Source organism: Numida meleagris, chromosome 3 (assembly GCF_002078875.1).
Source record: "Numida meleagris isolate 19003 breed g44 Domestic line chromosome 3, NumMel1.0, whole genome shotgun sequence".
Taxonomy (NCBI): Eukaryota; Metazoa; Chordata; class Aves; order Galliformes; family Numididae; genus Numida; species Numida meleagris.
In genome coordinates, this window is record NC_034411.1 from 38,053,564 (window position 1) to 38,076,663 (window position 23,100).

At 42.4% G+C, this 23,100-nt stretch overlaps 1 long non-coding RNA gene across 1 annotated transcript; it reads left to right on the forward strand.

The window, feature by feature from the left end:
* On the forward strand, positions 2,333-23,023 carry LOC110396441. The gene is made up of 3 exons (XR_002436959.1): positions 2,333-2,627; positions 15,854-16,237; positions 19,365-23,023. It is a non-coding gene; the product is annotated as an uncharacterized LOC110396441 (long non-coding RNA).

The following is a 23,100-nucleotide window of genomic DNA, read 5'->3' on the forward strand; positions in this document are numbered from 1 at the left end:
GAAGACTGTGGTGCTTTTGTGGTCAGTACACTGCTGGGGGTAGGGCAAGGAAGATGGACTTGCAGAGTCACTGAGTTTTAATGGGTTTTGGAAATCATTCAAGTCTCTTCCTTTCTCACTAGAATCAGAATTTCCCACTGACCACAGCACTCTCTTTGGGCACTGTGGGCTAGGCTGTGGGAAACCACATCCAATTCTGTTTGAGGACAAAACCCAAGAGCACGAGGTTTTGTTCCTCCCTGCTTGATGCAGAGGACAAACCTCAGCAGATCGGCCAGAAGAGAGCCAGCGCAACAAAACAATGGTCTTCCACCAAACTGCTAAGTATCTCCAGCAGCTGGAATCCAAAGGTCCCTGATGATGCATTTAAGCATGAGATTCTTTCCCTTGTAGTGCATTAAAGGCTGTCTTAGTGGTTATTAACCTTTGAGCAGATGTATCTAATGTATTTTTAAGTGATTGCACTTAAATCGTTTATCTTAGAGGCCTGTTGCCCTTTCAAACATATACACATGAGTGGAAATGGCAAACCACATAGCTGATTTCCTTCTCTTCCAACAGAAGGGCCTTCTGGGTTCTTGGCTTCCAAGTAGCAATGCAACCATGACACCAATTTCTTCAAAACAATAAGAGTTTGCTGTGCTGCAGTCAGTGTCTGTGCTTATGTGCCTTGTAACTCAGCTGTTGTGATGACATGCCACGATGGCATTTTTAGCTGACCTTAATCTGAAGATCCAAACATTTTTTTTCAGTTTTTTTCAGCCCAAATCCTGGTATATCATTTGCTAGAGCCTATACTGTGTTGCACCCAGCTAATAAGATGAAGTGCAAAGCCTAGTATGGCCTCTTTAGCAGTTAAAATGCATTTGGTCCCAGGCTAAAGATTTGGTATGATGTATCTTCTCCAGATAGACACATCTATGTGCTATCGTGGCAGGAACAACTTTCAGCAGTGTGAAATGGCTGTGGTCTGCATGTACTTACTGTTGCTGTCTGTGACTTATGCTCCACTGTCTGGTAGATTTTATTGACAAATTTCATGAATTTAGGAGTCTGTATTTTTCCAGGAAAGATGTTTTTAATGTTAACCATGGATTAATACAAGGAGGAGGAAATTGCTTCTCTCGGGGGAAGTGCTGTCAGAGATTGATGTGTTCCCTGTGAAAGCTCGGTCCCCACTGGGTGTTTCCTGGAATCCAAAGTTTTTTGGATACACATTGGCAGTACTTGCATTTGCTCAATCAGTTCATAATTTGTCTGCTGAACTGACATCTCTCAGGGGCAGCCATTAGGGCGTGAAAACCTGTCTAAATTGTACATTTGTTCTGATATTTTACTACTAGCGGAGCAAGAAAATTTGCATTCATTTTTGTCCTCCTGTACTGTGACAGATTTATGTTCCTACAGTTATGCAATCTGTATTTTTTTCATGTTCAGCTTGATTTTTACTAGAATGAAGAGTCACAGAGAGAAGAATAGCATGTTCTTATATAAAAAAAACTCCTTAAGACATTGTTTAATGAGCAGCAAATGTACAACAGTTAAGAAACACACAAAATTTTGCTCAAAATATTTTGATCAAGAAAAATGTTTTCTCCTAAAGCCTCAGCTCTTATATACATGACCCTCCCCACCCCCAATACTCTTGACTCCAAAACGGAAGTAAAAAGATCAATGCAGCACTATAATTTTTTTCCATCTACTTTATGTTAAGTGTATTTAGACTAGAAGGAGCCTCTGCATTGTGTCCAGTCCAATGCCCTGGTCAAAGCCAGAACAACTTCCATGTGAGAGCAGATTTGAGAGCAGATTGCTCATGTCCTTGTCTTGCCAGCTTCTGAAATCTCAAAAGATGGAGAAGATGCATTCTGCATGGCAGCGACTCAGGGCTGAACCACTCTGGTGTTGAAGTCCATAAGTCCAACATTTTCTCAAAAGTTCAATGGGGGAAGAAGGACCTTCACCTAGCAGATTTGTTACGCTGAAGTGAAGTTAGAATTGGTGCTGTCATAGGAAAAGGAACCTTGTGAAACACATTTAAATTAAAGATTCTGTCACTAAAAATACTTACAAGGTATAATAAGATGATTATTCTAATAGCAATCTAAAATACAGTAATGAATGTGGAGATGGTCTTGTTTAGTGGAAGGCTGTGGTCAGAGATGAGATCTCTTATTTCCTGTATATCTGGATTTCAGATTCTGCATTGGCTCCTTTCTGAGTTGCCATTGGTTCCATGAGCTGGTGGGATGTTTAAAAGGCAGTCAGTCCAGTACCAGAATATCATTCAGGAGCAGAACACAGCTGAGTGCAGCATGCCTGCAGGCAAGTCAACAGATTTAATCCTTGATGACAAGGTATAGCATCAAGTTGTGCCATACCTGCAACATTTTAAAATTTTTAAATATTTTAAAAAACATTTTAACTCTTCCAGGATAAGAGCTAACTTGTGCTTGTCTGTGCAGGTATCACTTTGAGGAAAACATGAAAGAGAGTTCTTTTGAATTACAGTCAAACTGCCCTGAAGTCATGGGTTTCATCTCTGACTTGAGCTTCCTTTATGAGCAGCATAGGCATCTCAAAACACCTGTCCTTATCTATCACTCAGCTGATCAAAAGGTCTCAAGGTGATTTATTTATTTTACTTCACTAATTCAGTTGTAAGTCACTCCTTTCCCTTCGTGACACTTTCAAAGAAGTTTTTGTATTGCTGTTTTGTTTTTCTTGCATTGAAAGAGTCACATTTTCTGCATTTTACTGCAGGTTTCTGTCTAGATTAGCTGTAGTGCTTTTTTTCCATTACTCCTTCAGTGTTTTTTGTTTTTTTTTCCTTGCAGGCATAGTTTCTACTCTGCTAAGACTGAAGTGTGTTGGTTCAGCTCATAGTTGCATGCCCTCGTTGCTTGGTGCTGGGCGGTGGAGGCCCCCTGGTGCCCGCTTTGCCAGCGGCTGGGAGCAGGAGAGCAGAGTGCTGCATTTTCCTTTGCTTCTCTCTGCATTTAGTTTTAATGGTAAAAGAGGAGTAAAAGCAGGAGAAAATGCTCCTTCCCAGTGCACGTTGTGGTCTAGGTCCTGAATAAGTAACTTTTACAGTGTTATAGCGTTACTTGGCTCTGAATGTTTTTCTTCAGTGCTCTCCTGCCCTTTTCTTTTTCTTGCAGTTTTCCTCATAACAGAATGACTTTACTGTAGCCGTTAAATGGGAGATACAAGACCACACCCAAACATCCCAACACATAAGAAGAGTTTATTTTATTTTCAGAATGGTTTTGTGGTCTTTATTGCTTGCTTGGTTCATCAGTGGTGAGGGTGTTTCCTCCTTGGATTTCTCGTTTCCATTTCCCGCTTACTTTTAGAAGGGCATTTTGCATTGCTTCAGCCCTGGCCAGTATTGCCTTCTTTGCAGTTAGATGCTGTGTAAATCATTCCTTCTGTTTATGCAAGAACCCACATCAAAGACTTCTCCCTTCCAAGTTTTAAAGATCATACCGAGATCAAAAATAAGACTTTGAAAAGCCAAATCTCCCTGGAAAAGAGATTACCCAAAATATCAGGAAGCTGTACAAGCGGGCAGTTCTGAATACTGCTTTCTGATCAATGCAGGTGCAGTGACAGTGCCTGTAACAGACACCATTTGGTGGCACACGGCCAAAAACCTGATTAGTTCTGTGTATCAGTCTGTTCTTTGGGTCTTATTCAAGTGCTTGTGATGGGCAAAATACTGAATCTTCTTGCTGAGGATCTTTCTGGGGTTGGAACAAAAATTTAATTGTAGTGATTGACAAATTGAGAAAATAATTTCAGCTTCTTGCCTAATCATCAGTCTGTAGTTTGCAACTATCATTTGAAACCATTTTCCAATGGATGCAGTCCATCAGTATCTTGTTTAGGAGCAGTCTGGTGTGCAGAATTCAGTAATGTTCTTCAAATCAGCTACTTCCTAGCTGGGGACTGGTAGTTGTTTTGTGTTTTAGTTTTGTTTCTTTGGCTTTTGTCCACTCTTATTTAAAAGTGTGGTCTTTTTCAGCCTGCATTGCTTAAGAACAGCTCTGCAAGGAAAGTACATCTTAGTATTTGCAACACAAATTTTCCCTAATACATTCTTAAAACCTCACATAATCAGTTGTTTTGATACTGTGGGAGAGTAGTGGCTAAAAAGACAAAAGGTAGTTCAGTGTTAATTTTGGCTGCTGTTTATACAAAGAATTGCTAAGCATTTAGTGCCATTTAAAAGTAAGACATTACTTTTATCACTTCTTGCTTGTGCACTGCAAGCAGGATGTTAAGTAATCCATTTTGTGTTGGCTATGCAGAATGACAGCAGACTTGAGGAGACTCTCGGCTGATAGTATGGCTTCCTTGTGTCGCTCTCTTCCTAGTAGAATATAGGCAAATTTTAAAATTAGGTATTAATCACAATCTTAATTGAACACAGTTGTATATTGTTAGTAGGCACTAAAGCTCTTTTCCTGAAGTCTGCCAAGATTTTGGGGCAAAAAGAATTGTCAAAAGCAGGTGAAACTGGATAGTAGAAAATTTGAGATTCATGCCCCTCTCCTCTAAAATCCTTATTTCTTTCAAGCACGAGAAGGTGATACAGACTTTGCATCTTGCTATTGAGCTTTTTCCCATCACCAATAGATCATCACCTGTTACTGGTGTATTTCAGTTCCTTACTTCATCTTATGACAGATGTTCACTCCTCAGTCTCACTACCCTCACAGTGAAGAATTTCTTCCTAATATCTAGCCTAAATCTACCCTCTTCTAGTTTAAAACCATTTCTGCTCATCCTGTAGTCATATGCCCTTATAAAAAATCCTTCCCTATCCTTTCTGTAGTCCTCCTTCAGGTACCAGAAGGCTGTTATAAGATCCCCCTGAAACCTTCTCTTCTCCAGGCTGAAGAGCCCCAACTCTCTCAGCCTGTCCTCGTAGGGGAGGTGCTCCAGCCCTCTGATCATCTTTGTGGCCTCCTCTGTACCTGCTCCAACACCTCCATGTCCTTCTTGTGCTGGGGGCTCTAGAACTGGATGCATTACACCAGGTGGTGTCTCACGAGAGCAGAGTAGAGGGGCAGAATCACCGCCCTTGACTCCCTAGTCATACTTCTCTTGATGCAACCCAAGATATAGTAGGCCTTCTGGGCTGCAAGCACACATTGCTGGCTCATGCCAAATCTTTCATCAAACAATACCCTCAAATCCTTCCTTTCAAGGCTGCTCTCAAGCTATTCTTTGCCCAGCCTGTTTTTTGCTGTTGGGATTGCCCCAACCTAGGTGCAGGACCTTGCACTTGGCCTTGTTGAACCTCATGAGGTTGGCATGGGCCCACCTCTCAAGCCTGTCCAGGTCCCTCTGGATAGTATTCCTTCCCTTTGGTGTGTCATCTGGAGCACTCAGCTTGTTGTCGTCTGCAAACTTGCTGAGGGTGCACTCGATCCGACTGAGATGTGTAGGTAGGAGAGCCTGAAGTGCTGGGTCTGGAGAAAGTGAGCAGAAACAATGTGTAAAATACTGTCCATGAATCTCACAGCTCACCTCTGTTACTGAATTAGAATTAGCAGGGTATGCTAGTGAAGAAGCTGGTTTTGAAGAGGAACTCAATAGTGTACCAGCACTTTAGTGACTTGTGAGAGGAAAATTTGTCTAGGTTAACATGGGAGGCCATTTGAAAGGAAGAGAAGTAGAAAATGTCCATCTTGTGGGGCAGAACTAGACTGTGGAAGTGTTTGGAAGAAAGAACAAGAAATTGATAGCAAACACGAGGGGGTTAAAGCTGAGGATAGTAAGAAAAAGAATTGAGAAGAGTACCTGTGACAGTTTGAGCAATGCAAAAGGGTCATCTGGATCAGCAAGGAGTAGGTAAGTTGCCAAAGCATGGGGTGAACAGGAATGGATGACAATTTTAGCAGTGTTAATTATGGACCTGAATGATGATATTGCTGAAAGAAGGGAATGTTTGACAGGACAGGCAGAGGGAGGAGCTTCAGAAGGGAGGCTGGTGGTGTGTCCTGACCTCTAGGACACAGGTCCATTCCTGATGTTCTGCTTTATTTGTGAAGGTCTGCAGTCACAGTGGCTGGAGCAGGCAGGGGTAGGCACTGCAAGATTACCTGAATGCAGCAGTAACAATCACGTAAGCATTGCTAAAGCAGGTTAGTGGAAGAACTGTACAATGTGTGGAACTAAAGGCTTAAAAGAGAATGTATTTAGTGGCCAGAGAACAAACACGTAAGTAATAGATTTTACCTGGAGTTTTAAGTAATTTTTTTATATAATACAGTATAAGTTACAGATAAAGCTATCTGCTAATGTGTTTAGAATACATTGTAATTCAGTTCAATACAGAGTTTAAGAAATTAAGTGGGCTTCTCCTCCACTTCTATACAACCAGTTTTCATGTGAAATGAATTCCACAAATGGAAATGTTCTTGTGCAGCCTGCATATGCAAAAGGCAGTTGCAGTTTCAGTAATACTTTACATAAAGAACTACCAAACAATAACTGTCCCATAATCCTCTACAGTCCTTAGCTAGGGGGCTGTGATCCTTGGAGAATGGGAAATAAATGAAGAAAAAATGCGGAGTTGCAAAATGAGCTTAAAATGTCAAGCACTTTTGCAAAGAATTCTCTATTCTCTTCCAAGGAATGCTGAGGTTAGAGCTCTGCACTGTTGGGTGTTTTCACTACATATTTTGGCTGGTGGCATTGTTAACCCTTCTTTTGCATCTTCAGTTTTAGAACCTAGTAAAGAAAAAGCAAAGAGGCTGGAGTTTAGCCAAAGTGGAAATATTTAAGGCCAGAACTTACATACCTCTTCTCAATAGCAAATGGCAATGCTCTCCAGCTGTGTCTTCACACTGACAGATCAAGGGAGCAGAATCTGATATCATGTTTTGTATTGATGATATAATCTACTTGTGTGTGGGTGTTTTTTTGTTTTTGTTTTTGTTTTTGTTTTTTTTTTTTTTGCAAGATGGTCTTTTGGTATTCTGGTGCAGAAAAAACGGCTGTTTTCATGCCCTTCCTATTCTTTGGTTTCTGAGGGCCCGCAAAGCACCAGAACAAGGCATAGCATTTGTGAATCTGCAGAAATTTATAATGGTTAAAGTGTTACAGTGGCTTCAGCTTAGTCTGTTTCTCATGCCTTCTTGAGCGAGACCTGTAAAAATGTGTAGAGATAGGAGAGAAGTTCTCTCTTTTGAGAGAACTGTGGTGTGAGAAGCCCTTCTTCAAGCTGAAGGTATTTCTTTAGTGTTCACTTTTGCCTTATTGGTCATGATCTTTCCGTAAAGTTTGAGTTATGGCAAAAGAAGATCCAAGGACCGTGTTGCAGGTTGCTAACTTCTTACATTTTGGGTGCTTCTCCTATGCAAAACATCAAGAAATGCTCCATTGTTTGAAGCTATAGAAGGTTCCCTTTAAAAAACTAAGGGCTTGACTTCAGAGGGACAACAGTGTTATTGCCAGAGTACTCGCATTATACAAGAATAGCAGAAGCCATGGTTATTATGGTTATTTGGGAAAAAATGTGGGAATAACTGGCAGAAAATGATCATTGTTCTTTCAAATGTATTTTTTTCCTCAGGTGTTTTGGCCTAATCAAAGTTTAATTAATGGTAAACTTCCTTGTGCAAATGACCTCGGGAAGCACTTACAGCAGAAATTGTCCTGGTGCTTCATGACAGTACTGAGCTCTGACAGAGGACATGGGACACATTTTCTACATCCTGTATTTATAAAATTTGCTGCATTCTTACCTTCATGCAGAAAACCACAAGCAGTGTATCTGTGTCTTAACAACTGCCTATATTTTAAGGTGTTCCTTTTGATGCAGACAGCCTTTTGGAGGAAGCAACCCTGAGGCACTTGGTGAATGTGCAGGGGTTTGCATGCAGGGGTGTCCGATATTGGTGCTCATCTTGCAGCTCTCTGGTGACTACTGGGCAACAGCAGAACACCCAGTAACACAGATGGAGGGGGAATGGCCTCAAGTTGCGCCAGAGGAGATTTAGGCTGGACATTAGGAAATACTACTTTTCTGAAAGAGTGGTCAGGCGCTGGAACAGGCTGCCCAGGGAGGTGGTGGAGTCACCATCCCTGGAGGTGTTCAAGAAACATTTAGATATAGTGTTGAGAGACATGGTTTAGTGGGGTTATTGGTGGTAGGTGGATGGTTGGACTAGGTGATCTTGTAGGTCTTTTCCAACCTAGCAAATTCTATGATTCTATGAACAATGACTACATAAAGCTCTAAAGAGCTGATCTGTCTTGTTTTACTTGCTGGATGCCCTGGCAGAGTTGGTTACAGCCCAGTTAGCTGTTAGCAGGTAAGTTTGTGAGCTGGTGCACTCTGTGAAGCTGGATGCTGCTGGTGTTGCAGGCACAGGCAGAAGGTGGACCTGCCCATGAGGTGTCTTTCTGGAGAGCCACTGGTGCAACTGGGGTTTGCCCCAAAACAGCAGTTTTGAAAGGTCAGATCTATCTTGCAGATAGACACCCCGGATGCCTACTTAGCTTGATCTCCAGACGGCAGCACTTTCTGCTGAGGCGGTGCTTGAACACATCTGTCCAAGTGCATCTTTAGCCCTGTCTGCTGCTGGCCCTCAATGGAAGGATTGCTGGTCTGGGCAGGGCTCTCTAAGGGGCAGACAGCCAATGTGCAAAAAAAAAAAAAAAAAAAAGCGATGGCAAGCATTGAACTGCTGTTTCTGGTGGCCAAGTGAAGGAGCAGTGGCAGTGAGAAAGCCTGTGTGAGCAGTGGCGCTTCCCAGAGCTCCCCTCTAAAACCATAGGACAATGTTGGGACGCCTGAGAGGCTGGCATGTCAGTTGTGCCAGGGGAAGTTCAGGCTGGATATTAGGAAGCATTTCTTCTCAGGAAGAGCGGCGAGGCACTGGCACAGGCTGCCCAGGGAGGTGGTGGGTCGCCGTCCCTGGAGGTGTTCCAGAAACGTGTGGATATGACACTGAGAGACACGGTTAGCGGGCATGGTGGGGACGGGCTGGCGGTTGGACTTGGTGATCTCGGTGGTCTTTGCAACCGTAATGATTCGATGAGAGCCCAGTGCGGCAACGTGGGTGGGAGCAGAAGGTACCGCTAGGTGGCGGTGTAACAACACGGCCTGGCTCCCCGCGGGCCCGAGGCGGGGCAGCCGGATGGAATGGGGCAGGGGGAGGCTGGGCGGCATCTGGAAGTGTGGAGCTTCTGCTTGGTGTTTACACTAGCAGGGGACGCCCAAGCTTCCAGCAAAACGCGTGGTGATTGGGGATTTTAAAGGTAGTGCCAGGAAGTACGCAACGTTCAGAAAGTCAAGTTAGTAGAAAATGGAACATAAAGATGAACAAGGTCTGAGAGTGGAACTCTGTGCCTCCTATATAACAAAAGAGTAGAACAAACAGAAACAAGCCATAATCCTGCCTCTTGAGAGATTCAGACAGTGCAGGCACCAAGAAGCTTGGGTCTGTGCAATAACCTCAGCTCTGCTCTGTGCTGAGGACAGCGGGCAGTAAGGTGAGGGCCAGTCTGAGCTTCTCACCAACTGGTTCCCCAAGGAAACAAAATTACAGCAAAGCAACACGTTGTCAAAATGCTAATTCCAGCAAAACATGCAACAGAGCCTAACAAGCTGATTTTTTTTTCCCCTCCAGCATGCTGTGTGATGGCTGATGGGGACCAGGCAGTCATTGTGCTGGGTCACCAGCATCCCCCAGCCTCAGTCACACACAGCACAAAGGAGCCATGTCAGAAGTAAGCTCTAGGCCTTATCTGACATTAATCTTTCCTAAAGATGTCTTTCACGTGCTAAATCTTCTATCTTACATTCAAAAAGAAATAAAAATTCCAAAATCTTCCCTGGGAGAGGAATAGTGGTACCTGGTCAAGACCACTCAGCGTGCCTGCTGTGGAGCTGTTGCAATGAATACGGTGGCACTCCAGCCACTTGGGCTTTTCAAGTTCCCTAGGACTTCAGCCACCTTCCTCAGTCAGGCAGGGATTACTTTGTAGTCGCTATGCTAACTGAGTGTGGATGTAGTTCAATAAAGAAAGCGTTTGAAACAGTCTCCTCCTTCTGCAAGGTCTTGGCTAGTCCTTGAGGCTGGAGCTGAGCAGTGCTGAGGTAGCTGGCCTAACTTTATTTTCCGTTCCAGCACTTCTGTTTCCCTGACAAGGAGAGGTTCCAACCTTCCGCTGCAGTACTGTATCCCTGATTTAAAAGATACCTCATTTACAGGAGTTCTGAACAGTCTGTGAGCTCAGCGCTTGGAAGCATCTTCTAAAATATGGAGTCCAGTTGTCTGCTGTTCTAGGCAGTTCGGTCTTATTATCCCTTAAATGGATTTATCAAGCTTTGTCTTAAAACTGATTAGGCTTCTTTTGCAGCCACTCTTTCTGCCTGAAAGTCTGTTCCAGAACCTTACTTTACTGATAGGTAGAAATAATCATTAAATTCAGTCTAAATTTGTATGTGGCTGGTTCACAGCCATGTGTCCTTGTGCCAACATTATCCCATTGCTTAAACCCCTCTTTGTATTTCTTTCCAGAATGTTTATAGGAAGTGATCATGTGCTCTCTCAGACTTTGTTAGACCAAACAAGCTTTGTTTGCTGTCTTAGTCTCTTCTTATAAGACACTCTCAGATTCCTGACATCCTTCTCCGCATCCATTCCAGCAGGAATTCATTTTTCCTGAGTACAGGTGGCCAGGATGCTCTTCTCTGTTCTGGAAAAGCCTTATCCAGGCAATGCCCCACATAGTGGTGTTCATACAGAGGGCTTTTCTGCCAGATTGCTGCAGTGCATGAAAGCTTTTGGCAAGTACTGCCATCATCCATCATCCCAGAAGGGCCAGGCTCAGCTGAGTGTCCTATGTCATCACATCCCTTCTGCTGAGGAAGCAAGCTGGGGGAGAAAATTAGAAGACCTGGGATGAAGGGGTAAATTCAGCTGCAGGCTGAATTCAGCTGAAGGCAGCTTCCCCCTTAGACAGGCCACATCAGACAGCTCTTAAAGCAGTCTGAGTATAGGCTCTATAATTTCTGGATTGGTCAAACCATAATAAGAGGGTGTGTTTTCTTTTAACGAATGTTTCCATATCCCTGTCCTATAAATACAGTCACAAAGTACTAGGTGCAGCCAATGCTGTATTTCTGATAGGACCTGGAGTTCTTCCAGTTTGGCCGGATAATGTCTGATCTCAGTGCTTTCCCAGGTAATTTTGAGATATATGGATTGGGTAACAAATATAGCAAAGCATTTGAGATTCCGGCTGCCGAGTGCTAATCAAAACTTTTATTCTGGAATCTTTTTAAATTGGGACATTTTTGATCTACAGATTTATTTAAAGAAAAACAGCCAGTTGTGAATTATAACCCAGTCTGCTCTGCCCAGTGAGTTTCCTGGAGCTGGAAAAGTGTTCTTCCGTACCTGCTGGATTTTGAGTCTGTGCTAAATGGAAAGGGAATGGAACTCTAACTCATGGCCAACGTTTGGAAGGACACCATAGGTTCCTGTAGGGATGCTGCAAGGGTTCTATACAGCTATGGCATTTTTGAGCTAAATTCTGGCTTTGTCCTTTGCAATTAATATCCACTGGTTATGCTGGAGTCATTTCTCATTCACACCATCAGAATATGTGGATGTAGGAAAGACTCCAAAGAGAGTTTGGATGGAAGAGTAAAAACAAACAACGTGCTTGGTTCACGTCAGTGTTTTTTCAAGCTACCATTGCTAAGCCTGAAGTAACAGTCAGCATAAGGCAATATCCACAGACATCCTGGTCTTGGACTGTATTTCCTCTTCCATTAATGTACCACATTCCAGTTTTGGTGCATTTCTTTATTTTTGTATTGCTACTGTATAAGGTAAAACTTATATAGATAAAACCATCCTGTTGTTAAAGCTCATGACATCTAAGTGGGGCGGTGTGAATATTTTTGATGAGCATTGAGCAAGTCAGTCTGCAGTTGCCTGTTGCCTTGTTCTGCTGAATGAGCACAGCTCTGCATGTGCCAGCCTGCACTGCCTACAGGGCCAGCTGTACCGTATGTGGGTACGTAGTTGCATCTTCCTCTGACATATTTTGCAGAAAGTCTGCTAAAGGAGGGGCTGCACAAAACAGCTGATGGACTCCGAGAAACCTTGCTGGCCTGCAAAAATCACATGATCCTTATTGCTTTTCTCCTTCTTTGTTTTGCTCAGGAGGGGATTTACTGAGTACAAGGCACATAAATAACCAGTAATCCAGAAAAATTCTGCTGCCGATCCCACCGTTTTGTTTTGAGATTAGCTGTTCTTTTTGAGATTTCCTTTGGACTTTCTCCCTCTGAAGTCCTTTTCCTTTTGTCTGCCCCTAACCCTTCCACTCTTCCCTGGGAGTAAGAAAGCAAGAACAAACTTTGTGTTCACTGTCTCTACTTCTCAGGAGTAGAAATTACAAAACAAGAGCTGGTGCCCTCCACTGTAGGTCTTTGAGTGAATAACTAAATGCTGTTGTTTCTTGTAGAGCCTCTTCCGTTCTGAATGCTGGGACTGAGAACTCAGTTGTCACATGTGAGGATTTGATTACTCAGATAACTAAATAGCAAGCAAACTCATGTTTTAAAAGGTCCCTGAATAACAGAAATAGATAAGTCTTTGCAGGCAGGACAAATTGCAGTCGTAAACTTGATTTCCAGCCCTGTTCAGTTCCAGGCCAACAGATGTTTTAACCTAGAGTACAACACATAAGCATTATCCTTAGTAAAACTTCCTTTCTGTTCCACTGGTTTTATACCATCAAATTTTACGTTTCTCAACTGATTGAATTCTGCTGAACCATCAGCAGTGATGGAGTTTTTTGTTTTATGTGAGTCCAAGGGTGCACTTGGGCCTTTTTCTTGTTCTTGGTCCCTTTTTCTTGCTCTTGTCCATAAAGTGGTGAAAGAGTCCTAAGTCCTGCATGTTCTTAAGGGGGATCAAAGATTAAATTGAGCATACTTTTCAAAATACAGGTTTTACTTGAAAATGCCTTTCAAAGTAAAGGTATCATCAAGACTTGCTCTTTATTCTTTACTTTCAGAACTGGTGAAAAATATCAAACCATGTCATTTAGGCTGACAGTTGTTCTGCTTCCTGAACAGGAGATCGTGAAACAGTGGCAGGTGTTCATTAAGCCTCTTTTCGAAGCTCATTACGTTATATGCAATTACCAGCTCTCAGGGACATATATCCAGGCAGTCTGTCTGGGTGACTCATGTTGACTTCAGGGAGACCTCCATGCAGGGAATTGGGTCCTTTCATAGAAGAGTGGGAAAGAAAAGCACAGTTGTTTTTAGGAAGGCAATTTGAATCTGCAGTTAAAGTTGACTATTTATGTAACCCTCCCATTGAATTCTGCTAGTCCCAATGTTATTTCAGATTTCAGATAGTTTTTCCTCCCACCTCTCCCAGGGTGTGTGATTTCCTCAAGCATTGCAGCTCTCGTTTTTCCTCTAGGTTCATTGTCCCCACTGATGGTAGTATCACCCAGAAGTATGGAAACAACTGGTTCCTCTGGCTTGGAGAGAAAACTTTTTTTTCTCCTAGCATCACCCCACTTCAGAGAATCATCTCCAGTTTTTTTCTCCATCTAACCTGCTCCCTATTACTACCTCTGCTATAGCTTCAGCAGATCAAATCCCTGAGTATTGGTGTAAGATAACTGTATTCTGTTTTTTAGCTGTCGTGTGTACAGAATGCAGTTCATGAGCCTGATGTTTTGGGCACTGGATAAGCTACAGATGAGTCAAAATCAAAGATTCATGGGACTCTTTCCAGTAACTTCAATGGGCTTCAACTCGAGCCTGCAGCACCCTTGACTGAAACAGATGGTGTGTCTGCAGGCAAGCAGGTAGCCTGACAGTCATAATTTATGACGGTATAATGTCACTGGTACTGATTTTCGCAAGTTGTTAGTGAAACAATACTTCCTACACGTGCAAAGCCTGCCCCAGCATCTCCTAACTCTATTGTTCTGCTCCTGACAGTGGGGGCTGGAGGTTAAGCAGAAGCAATAGATGGGTGTGGGGTAATCCATTTTGATAATGATCTTCTCTTTAACATTGAAAACTGGGTTTAGTTTAATACTTATAGCATGGTTTAATCCCTAAAACACTTTTCACCTTTTAGTATTAAAACATTCAACTTGGAGGAGGTGATCTTCTCATTTCAGGTTTGCCGTTAAAGTTTTTTCCCAATGCAGTGAGTGAGAATCCCCTGCTCATTTGGAACCACTGACCCAGCTCAATGTGACTGCAAACACTCGGGAAGAGAAACCCAGAACTTTCTTATTTCTACACCTGGCAAGGATCAGGCTTTTCTGTTCTGACTTCTACATTGTGGTGTTGCAGGTCATTTATTGAGTATGTAGTTTTCAGTGAGAATGAAACTGGAGCCTTTTCTGAGGAATGTTTCAAAAAAACCAGGGAGCAGCAGAGGGGTTGGAACTAGATGGTCTTTATCCCTTCCAACTCAAGACGACATCCTGAGATCCTGTAGTTCTATGATTCTATGACTTTCAGTCCAAAAAATACAAGCAGCCGCTGGTGAAGGTGTGGAACACTTCAGTGAAAATGTAAACCCCTGTTTCTAAAACAAAGCGAAAGTATGAAAACTACCCTGGTTAGGGAGGCAGTACTGAATACTAAAAAGCAGCTTCTAGTTTAAGAAAATATTAATTGTGATCAACCACTTTCACATGGTTTCATCTTTTCTTGTAACAACCACCTGCATAAGGAACTCTCTCCTACTGCTTACTCTTCTTCAGGGTCATGCTTTAGTTTTCGTCCTGCAGCAAAGAATGGAGGGAAAGTCCATCTCTTTTAGAGTGCAAGCAATCTTCAAATCAGCAAAGCATCCATGACTTGTGAGCTTTCCCCTCTGACTGGGTCAGGTCACCACTGCCACCAGCTTCTTCCTCTCAGTTGACAGCTGGCTTTGCTGCAGCTCTCCAAGCAGCTAGAAACATGGACTGCTCCTGGTGCAGCCCATATGTGTACTGATGGTGAAGGAAGAGGGATCAACGTGCATGCGACTTTTCTTGTTTGCTACACAGGCTCCTTGCCCAGAGCCCTGGCTCAAGTCAGAGAACTACTTCCTCTCCTTCCAGCTTACTTGGCTCTCTGAGTACCACGCTTCAGAGGGATTTCTGTTTCAGACTTTCCAGTGGGTATTCCTGATCTTTTCATTTCAGGTTTGCCCTTAAGATTTTTTTTCTCAATGTGGTGAGTGGGTATCCCCTGCATCAGGGCTGCTCTTGCGTTTTCCTTTAACTTTGCTTGGGGTAGGGATGTGAAATCTGCCTGTGCATGTCTGTTTGGTTCTGTGAGATGAAATGTGAAATATATGCACGAAATGAGCAGCCAGCTGCACACTCCTCATGACTCATAGCCCTTTTATGTAGCTACAGTAGCTACTCAGGAGAACATTCTTGTATATTAATTTAAGTGCAAAATACCTGGTGGGACTCCAGGAGCAGTTCAAGTTTCTAATGAAAATTCATTTTTTTAGTCTATGCAACTTTTCATCTTATCACCTGTCAGTGCTTTTCCAAGGCATTTGTAATTCTCTAATAAACTGTGAGCAGCGATGAAGAAACTCCAGATTTAAGTCACTAGAAGGAGAATTCTTCAGAGGTTCTGGTGTACTAATATTTAAAAGAAATCTGCTAACATTTACCTTGTATTACCCCAAATATTAATAGACTGCTAGTTAGGTTTAGGGAATAACACAGTTAATTCTTTTTTATTGAATTTAGGATTATTTTTACTAATTAAAACTACTTAGGATAGAAGTTTGCAGCAAAAATCACGTAATTTTGTATTTATTTTTCTTAGGGGAAAATGAAACACATTGTTTTGAACATGTCTGTCTGCAAATTTGTTGTTGGATATGTTACGTATGTGATGATGCTATACTGAATTACATCAGGTTTCTTCCCCTTGTCTATATACGTCATTACAAATTTGTGTCCATACCTCATGGGAGAGTGCATGGGAACGGTTAGGTCACAGCCTGAACCAGTGATGGAGCACCTGGTGAAGGGGTGTAGCCAGCCCTGGGAGCACAGATGGAAGCAATTCACCTGTGTGAGAGGAAGGTGCTGACGCTGGGTCTACACCTCCCTAACCTTGTGGAAGGACTGGGAGCCACAGGGAAGCATCTCTACTCAGAGATTGTCTCCTTTGGAGTGTTTGCTGAGCTCTGACCTTTAGAAAGGGGTAAGTGATTCCTTTTTTATTACTGGATTGTGATCTCTGTTTTTCTTGGGTGATTCAAAACTCATTTAAAGCAGCTATATCTGCTGTTGCCTATCCTCACAGAGAGCTTCCTTCTTCAGTAGTACTGTATTTTGCCACTTGTTCCAGTTTTAGTATTTCTCATGTGGTACTTCAAATCTGTTTACTACTTCTTAACTAAAAAATTACGTTTCCTATGATATCCATCTATAACCTCAGTGTAAAAAGTGCTCCGCATGCAAGTCTGCTTGCAGATACTCAGAAAATATCAGTGGTGATGTACACAGTTACAGGGCAAAAAGAGAGAGGAAGAAAAGAGTTGAGCTTCATGAACTTTGCAGCGCATTTCTAATAAAGTCATAGGGAGTTTCTTTAGATACACACTTTCATCTCATAGAACTGTTCACTTATTGTGGGTGGTAGAGGTTGACTATGTATATGTTCACTGTTGCTACTTCAAAGTGTAAGGCATTTCTTCTGCTTGCTGTTGCTACTCAAAACAAGCTGGCTCCTTGGTACTCCAACTCTGCATTCCTTTTAGTAGAGATGAAAAGTTAAAAAGAAAAGGGTCGTTTCCACCCTCTTGTTGCTCAGTGACAGTGGTTAATGTGCAGATGTGCACACTGCAGACATATTACGGCCAGAAGAAAACTGGAAAATTGAGCTGTTGGAGCTGTCGTTTGCCAGCAGCACAGGCCCTTGACAGCCTTTGAAGGGGCCTCCACTGGAGAAGGTACTGCAGAGCTCGTTCTTTCTCTTGCAGCCTTTTTGCTCTGCATTTGTAGAAGACAGATTTCAGTATCCAGCTTCAGAAAAGGTAGCTGGACCAAGCGCTGTATGAAAAAAAATACAAAAATGGCTTTTTTTCCTTTGCATAAAAATACTTATTTTATCTGACATCTCCGTAGTAATTACAGAATGTGAAGCTCCACCTACCAATACTTTTAGGCAGACAAAGGTGTTCAGAGGGACAAATCACTATCTCACATAGTTCTGTACTCCTCCATTTGAGCACCCTAGCTCCAACCTGACCAATAACAGCCTGTTCAGATCCGGTTTGCGGCCACCTTCGCCCAGAAGTCCAGCTAATTCTGGTCATAGGTATAACACATAACACACATGAAAGCTGTGCCTTCTGAATTTTGGAAGACTTTGCTCATATTTTTACAGCATTTATGCTTTCTTTTTCTCCCTGCATTGTAACATATGGCAGAGAGATTTTTCTTGTTCCTTGCTCATGCCAATGCTCCTGTGTGCTTTCACCATAATGTGGAAACACTGGTTTCTAATGGCTTGATATTTTATCTGGTTGAGAAGAGACAGAACGTAACTCTTAGGAGTCAGTGGTAGATCTCATGTAAACCGAGGCAGTCTGCATGATTATTTAAAGTGCTGTTCACACTTGAGTCATGCATAGAAGTCATTCATTTTAAATGTTGTGTTCTCCTAATGCATGACATGTTATACTGTACCATAAGTCATACACCACAAGACTTCCCTCTTTTGCAGTGATGTATATAGTATTTTATCACTGGTACAACTTTCAAAGAGGTTATTTTATAAAGCAGGAATACAAAACTACAGTCACTTCACACATAAGGGAAAGAGTAGAATCAGGTTATCACTCTATTTTTTAAATGTTGCAGTTACAAGGCTATCTGTAGGGATGTGTCCACATCTGATAATAATTTAGTAGCCCTGGCTACCATGAGTATTTAATCAGTTCTCTTCTCTGAGGTCTTTTTTGTTTGATTTAACTGTGCTCAGTATGTTAGGAAAAATGTGTTTAATAGTATAATCCATTTTGCAATGAATAAAATTCAAAGCATTAGTAGCCTCATCTCAATAAATACAGAGCTCAAACTGTGGATAAAGAAAATATTTCACAGGGAATAAGGGAAGAAAAAGAAGTATCAAGCTTTAATAATTATAGAATCACCAAGGTTGGAAAAGACTTCTAAGGTCATCCAGTCCAACCATCTGCATATCACCAATATTTCCCACTAACCTCATCCCTCAGTACAACATTTAAATGTTCTTTGAACGTCTCCAGGGTTGGTGACTCCACCACCTCCCTGGGCAGCCCATTCCAGCACCTGATAACTCTCTCAGAGAAGCAGTATTTCCTAATGTCCAGCCTGAATCTCCCCTGGTGCAACTTCAGGCCCTTCCCTCTAGTCCTATCACTAGTTACACAGGAGAAGAGGCTGACCACAACCTCCCTTCAGGTAGGTATAGAGAGTGATAAGGTTGCCTCTGAGCCTCCTCTTCTCCAGACTAAACAATCCCAGTTCCCTCAGCTGCTTCTTATAAGACTTGTTCTCCAGACCTCACCAGTTTCATTGCCCTTCTCTGGACACGCTCCAGGGCCTCGATGTCTTTCTTGTAGTGAGGGGCCCAAAACTGAACACGGTAGTTGAGGTGTGGCCTCACCAGGGCTGAGTACAGAGGGATGATCACTTCCCTGCTGGCTGTGCTGTTTCAGACACAGACTCAGATGCCATTGACCTTCTTGGCCACCTGGGCACACTGCTGGCCCACGTTCAGCTGAGCTTCAACGAATACCCACATGTCCACTTCCTCTACACAGTCTTCCAGCCACTCTACCCCAAGCCTGTAGCATTGCCTGGGGTTGTTGTGGCCAAAGTGCAGGACCCAGCTCTTGGTCTTGTTGAACTTCATCCCACAGGCCTCAGCCCAGTGATCCAACCTTTCCAGTTTGCTCTGTAGGGCCTTCCTACCCCTCAGCAGATTGACACTTCTTCCCAACTTGGTGTCATCTACATAAAATACATGTACTACTCACTGTGCTCTCATGCTCGAGAGTGAAAGCATATTGATAACACTGAAGTGCTTGCTTTTGTTGCAGCACTAATTCAATATAACTGTCATCCAAGATATCTAAGAAAATTTATCTTGAGATACCTTGTAAAATGTGACCAGCAACACAGTAGGATTTTGGAGCTTCACAAAGTTACTCTGCAGAGTATTTGAGAATGTGTTCTCATATTACAAATGTATGATGACAGTACTGCCTTAATATAATTCTTTCTCCCTCCTGAACTGATTAAACTACTTGTGTGATTGGACTCTAAATTGTATCTGGCAGGACTTGGACTGCTGGTGTGGCTTCACCTTCTGTTGCAGAGGAGTAGATGACTCTCTGGGTGTAAGCACCTCTTCAGCTGCATCTTCTGGTGATGGAGCAGTGCAAAGGAAGCACAGCCCAATGGCTCGTTGAGGGCAAGCTGGGGGACACGATAGGTAATCACAAAATGAGCTTCCCTACACTGTGCTCTGTCTGTGTCTGCTGTGGTAGGAAGACCATTACTGGCACATCTGTACCTTTGCTCCTCACTGGTCCCTCTGGAGTTTGCTCCCTCTGTTCCTCTGTCTTGTGTGAAACCCCAGGATCAACTGTCTTATGTCTCTAAGGTTCAAAACTTAAAAAAACGTGGCTCTTTAGAAGCTCTGGGTGGTTCAGCATCTAAGGCTTTCCACCTGGGACTGATAGGAGGCAGCAAACAGAATGACTCACAGTTCACCAGCCTCTGTTTTCTGCGGAATCTAAATCAAGTAAAATACAGCAGTGGCTTCCTGTTTAGCTGGTACTCAGAGAGGAAGAATTGCGTCCATTACTCTTGCAGGGCTTAAAGGAACAATTTACAGTTGAAAGTTTTCATGTGAAATCTACAGCCTATCTGAAGTCTTGATGAAGTCTTGTGCTCACACTCTTCCACTTGTTTTCTGTTCTTTCCAGACACCATAACAGCATAGTTCTCCAGGAAAGAACTCACCTTTACAGTCACACAGGTCTTTTATTTATTGCTTCAGTCCTTGGAAACTGCTCTGCAATTGTCTTTTGGACCAAAATGTTAAAAGAATGATTTTATTTTCAGAAAAAAAGAACATATTATTTGTCCAAACAAGAAAAAAATAATTCAAAGACCTCATTGTCCCTAACTTTGTTTCTCATTTAGTTTGGTTTTATTTTGCTTCTGCCTGAATGTTTTTTGTTTAATTCATGGATGTTTATCATTCAGCGTATTTTAAAGTCTCTACTAAAGTTTTTTCCATCAGATAGGCAGAAAGGTGTTTACATCATGGACATCCAGTGCTGCTTCTGGCCTTGGCACAGGACACATTATGGGGACAGGGAAGGCTCTTCAAGACTCCAAATCTCTGTTCATCTGTCCCTGTGAAGAGCAGAGTAAAATCTGGATTTCCAGTGGGTAATTTACAGCAGAAATACAATCTTAACTTGTTCATCTCAGCCTTTGGTATTTAGTTATGAATCAAAAATTTCTTATTGAAATGTATCTGTTTTTGTTTTTGTTTTTTTAATGCAAAGTAAACGTGGTACTCTTGAAATGTGCCGGGAAGGCTTGCCCTGTAAAGCCAATTTCTTTGTTAATTCTTCTAAGTTCAGTGTGAAGGAGAGGCTGTGCCCGCACTGCTGTATGCATGCTGCCTGCAGAGCTCTCAAAGGTTGTGCTCCCACCCAATCCTGACCACCTTGACCCAGGAGTGCCATCAGGGCAGCATGAGAGCAGTCTGCTTGATGCTACAGAGGTAGGTGTTCTTGAGGTCAGCCACTTCATGCTGCAGATTCAAAGAAGAGGGCTCCAAGTAACTTAAGATGGCATACAGCCACATCTCACTTCCCATATTTTACTCTTTTTCGAAACTTATTTGATTCACACTTTCTTGGGCTGTGGAGGAAAAAACAGATTTTATTGCCACAGTTTTGCTGCAGAGACTGAGGCACTATGCTCAGAGGCAACTTTGATATCCTTAGAATTCCTTCTGCCTGGAATCAGCTGAGGTCAGGAGGTCTTGGTGTGACTGAATGGATTGTTTGTGTCTGAGACACGATATCCTGGATCTGCCACGCACTATTTCCAGAGCCGGCTTCAGCAGGGGAATGGGTCTGAGCAGGATCACGATCTTGAATGCTGCAAATGCCTCTGGGGCCATTCTCTCTCTTACTGAGAGCTCCTTTCTGGGGTGAGCTGCCTCATGTTGTCCCGTTTGTTGTTGCTGGTTGCTAAATGCTTGGGTGACTCTCTCAGACCCAGACTGGAGGGCTGGTGTTGGGTGAGACATTGGTTGATCTTGGTCACCCCTATTGTGAATAAATGATACCTTTTTATTGTAAGCAAATACTTTTTTTTTCTTATTTTAAATAAATAATTAATTTTTTAAAAGCTTCTCATACCAGTTAGAATATACTGTTTGTTTTGACTCCAAAGCTGTCTTTGCTGGACAGGCTGGGAGCTAGACACAAACATATTTGTAAAACAAACTGTAAAGTCTACTGAGTTTGTAACAGGAGTTACAACTCGTAGGCAACTCTAGCAGAAAACCTGTTGTGATCAGAGTTCTTCAAAACAGAACGTAGCAACAGCTTATGAAGCATTCTTAGATTAGCTTCTTTCCTTTTAGGATAAAATGTACACCTTCTTGCTCATCAGTAACAAAAATGATGGGAGTGGAGATGAGCATCATGATCAGTAGATATTTCACATCGTATCAGTGAAGATGTCCAATGTTGTTGCCTACAGAGCAACAGCAGGAAGAAGAGATCAGAGCCAAACAGTAGTGCAGATGCATTATTAGACAGGGATGCTAAGTTTGTCAGTAACAGAATGGATGACAGTGCTCATAGCTATCTCTGTTCTCTGTTTGGAATATACTCAGCTCTTATACTTTCATTCCAGAAATAATTAGGAAATTCTTTTTGTACAGAAACTACTACTTTAAGATTTTTAGCCTGTGGAATAATTAAATTCCAACCAAGACTACAAATGGAAAAAAAAAATTGACAAGCTCTCTGAGCCTCTGAAATTAGTATGTAACAAATTTGATAATATCAGGGGAAACTTTCACAAGCTGACCTGCAAAAGCTGGGGCCCTTAACTTCTGGGACAAAAAACCTACTCTTTAGAATGACAGAACATCATCCTTTCTGCCTTCTCTTTGACCAATGAGGAGAGAATGGAAATGACGTCTCTGTGGAAGCTAGGTCAGTGGTCAGGGCTCTGATTTTAGAAGTCCTTTGCCATTCTAATATGTTTACTGGATTCCAACCCTGCTCATTAACTAGAGGTGACTGGAGTAAGCGTGACATGCCAGCTGTGTGGTCTTGCCTGAAGAGCTGGGATTTCAGAATCGTTCAGCTCCAGTTACTACTAAGAGGTGACGTGAAAAAGATCTTGGTATCTCTCCAGGACCTACAACAGCATCTGGTCCTCTGTAGCAGTAGTGGCAGAAGAGCTGATGTCTTAAGACAAGGAAACTGAAGTCAGTGTTATTACCAGTTATAGTTTCACTGAAAGCCAGGGGAATGGAGTAATTAAAAATGTTTTCTTATACATTTAACTTTTAACTAAGTAACTGGAGCCTGAGATAGCATGTGCCTGCATGTGCGTATTGACTATGGATAGAAAAGTTGCCAATGCTTGCATCCCCTTGAAATCAATATTGTGTCTCGCCTTGTCTTCAGTGGGAACAGAGGCCAAAAAATGCAAATCCCATCTGAAAATTACAAAAGAAACAAAGAACTGCAGTATGTAGTAAAACCTGACATGGCTGTGATTCAGAAAAGCACTCAGTGCTCTCCTTCAGGAGAAGTAAATCACGTAACAGCAAGGGACGTTCTCAGTGTTTTAAACCCTCTCAGGAAAACCAATCACCATTTTGATGGTGTAGGGTTATGTATTCTATATCATCATGGAATTTTTCCACCGTTGAGAGTTTTTTTTTTTCCCACAAAATATAGTACTGCTTCTTTCTTTTCACATATGCATTTGTTTCCACAACTGATCACTGAAGCCCGCCCCCCT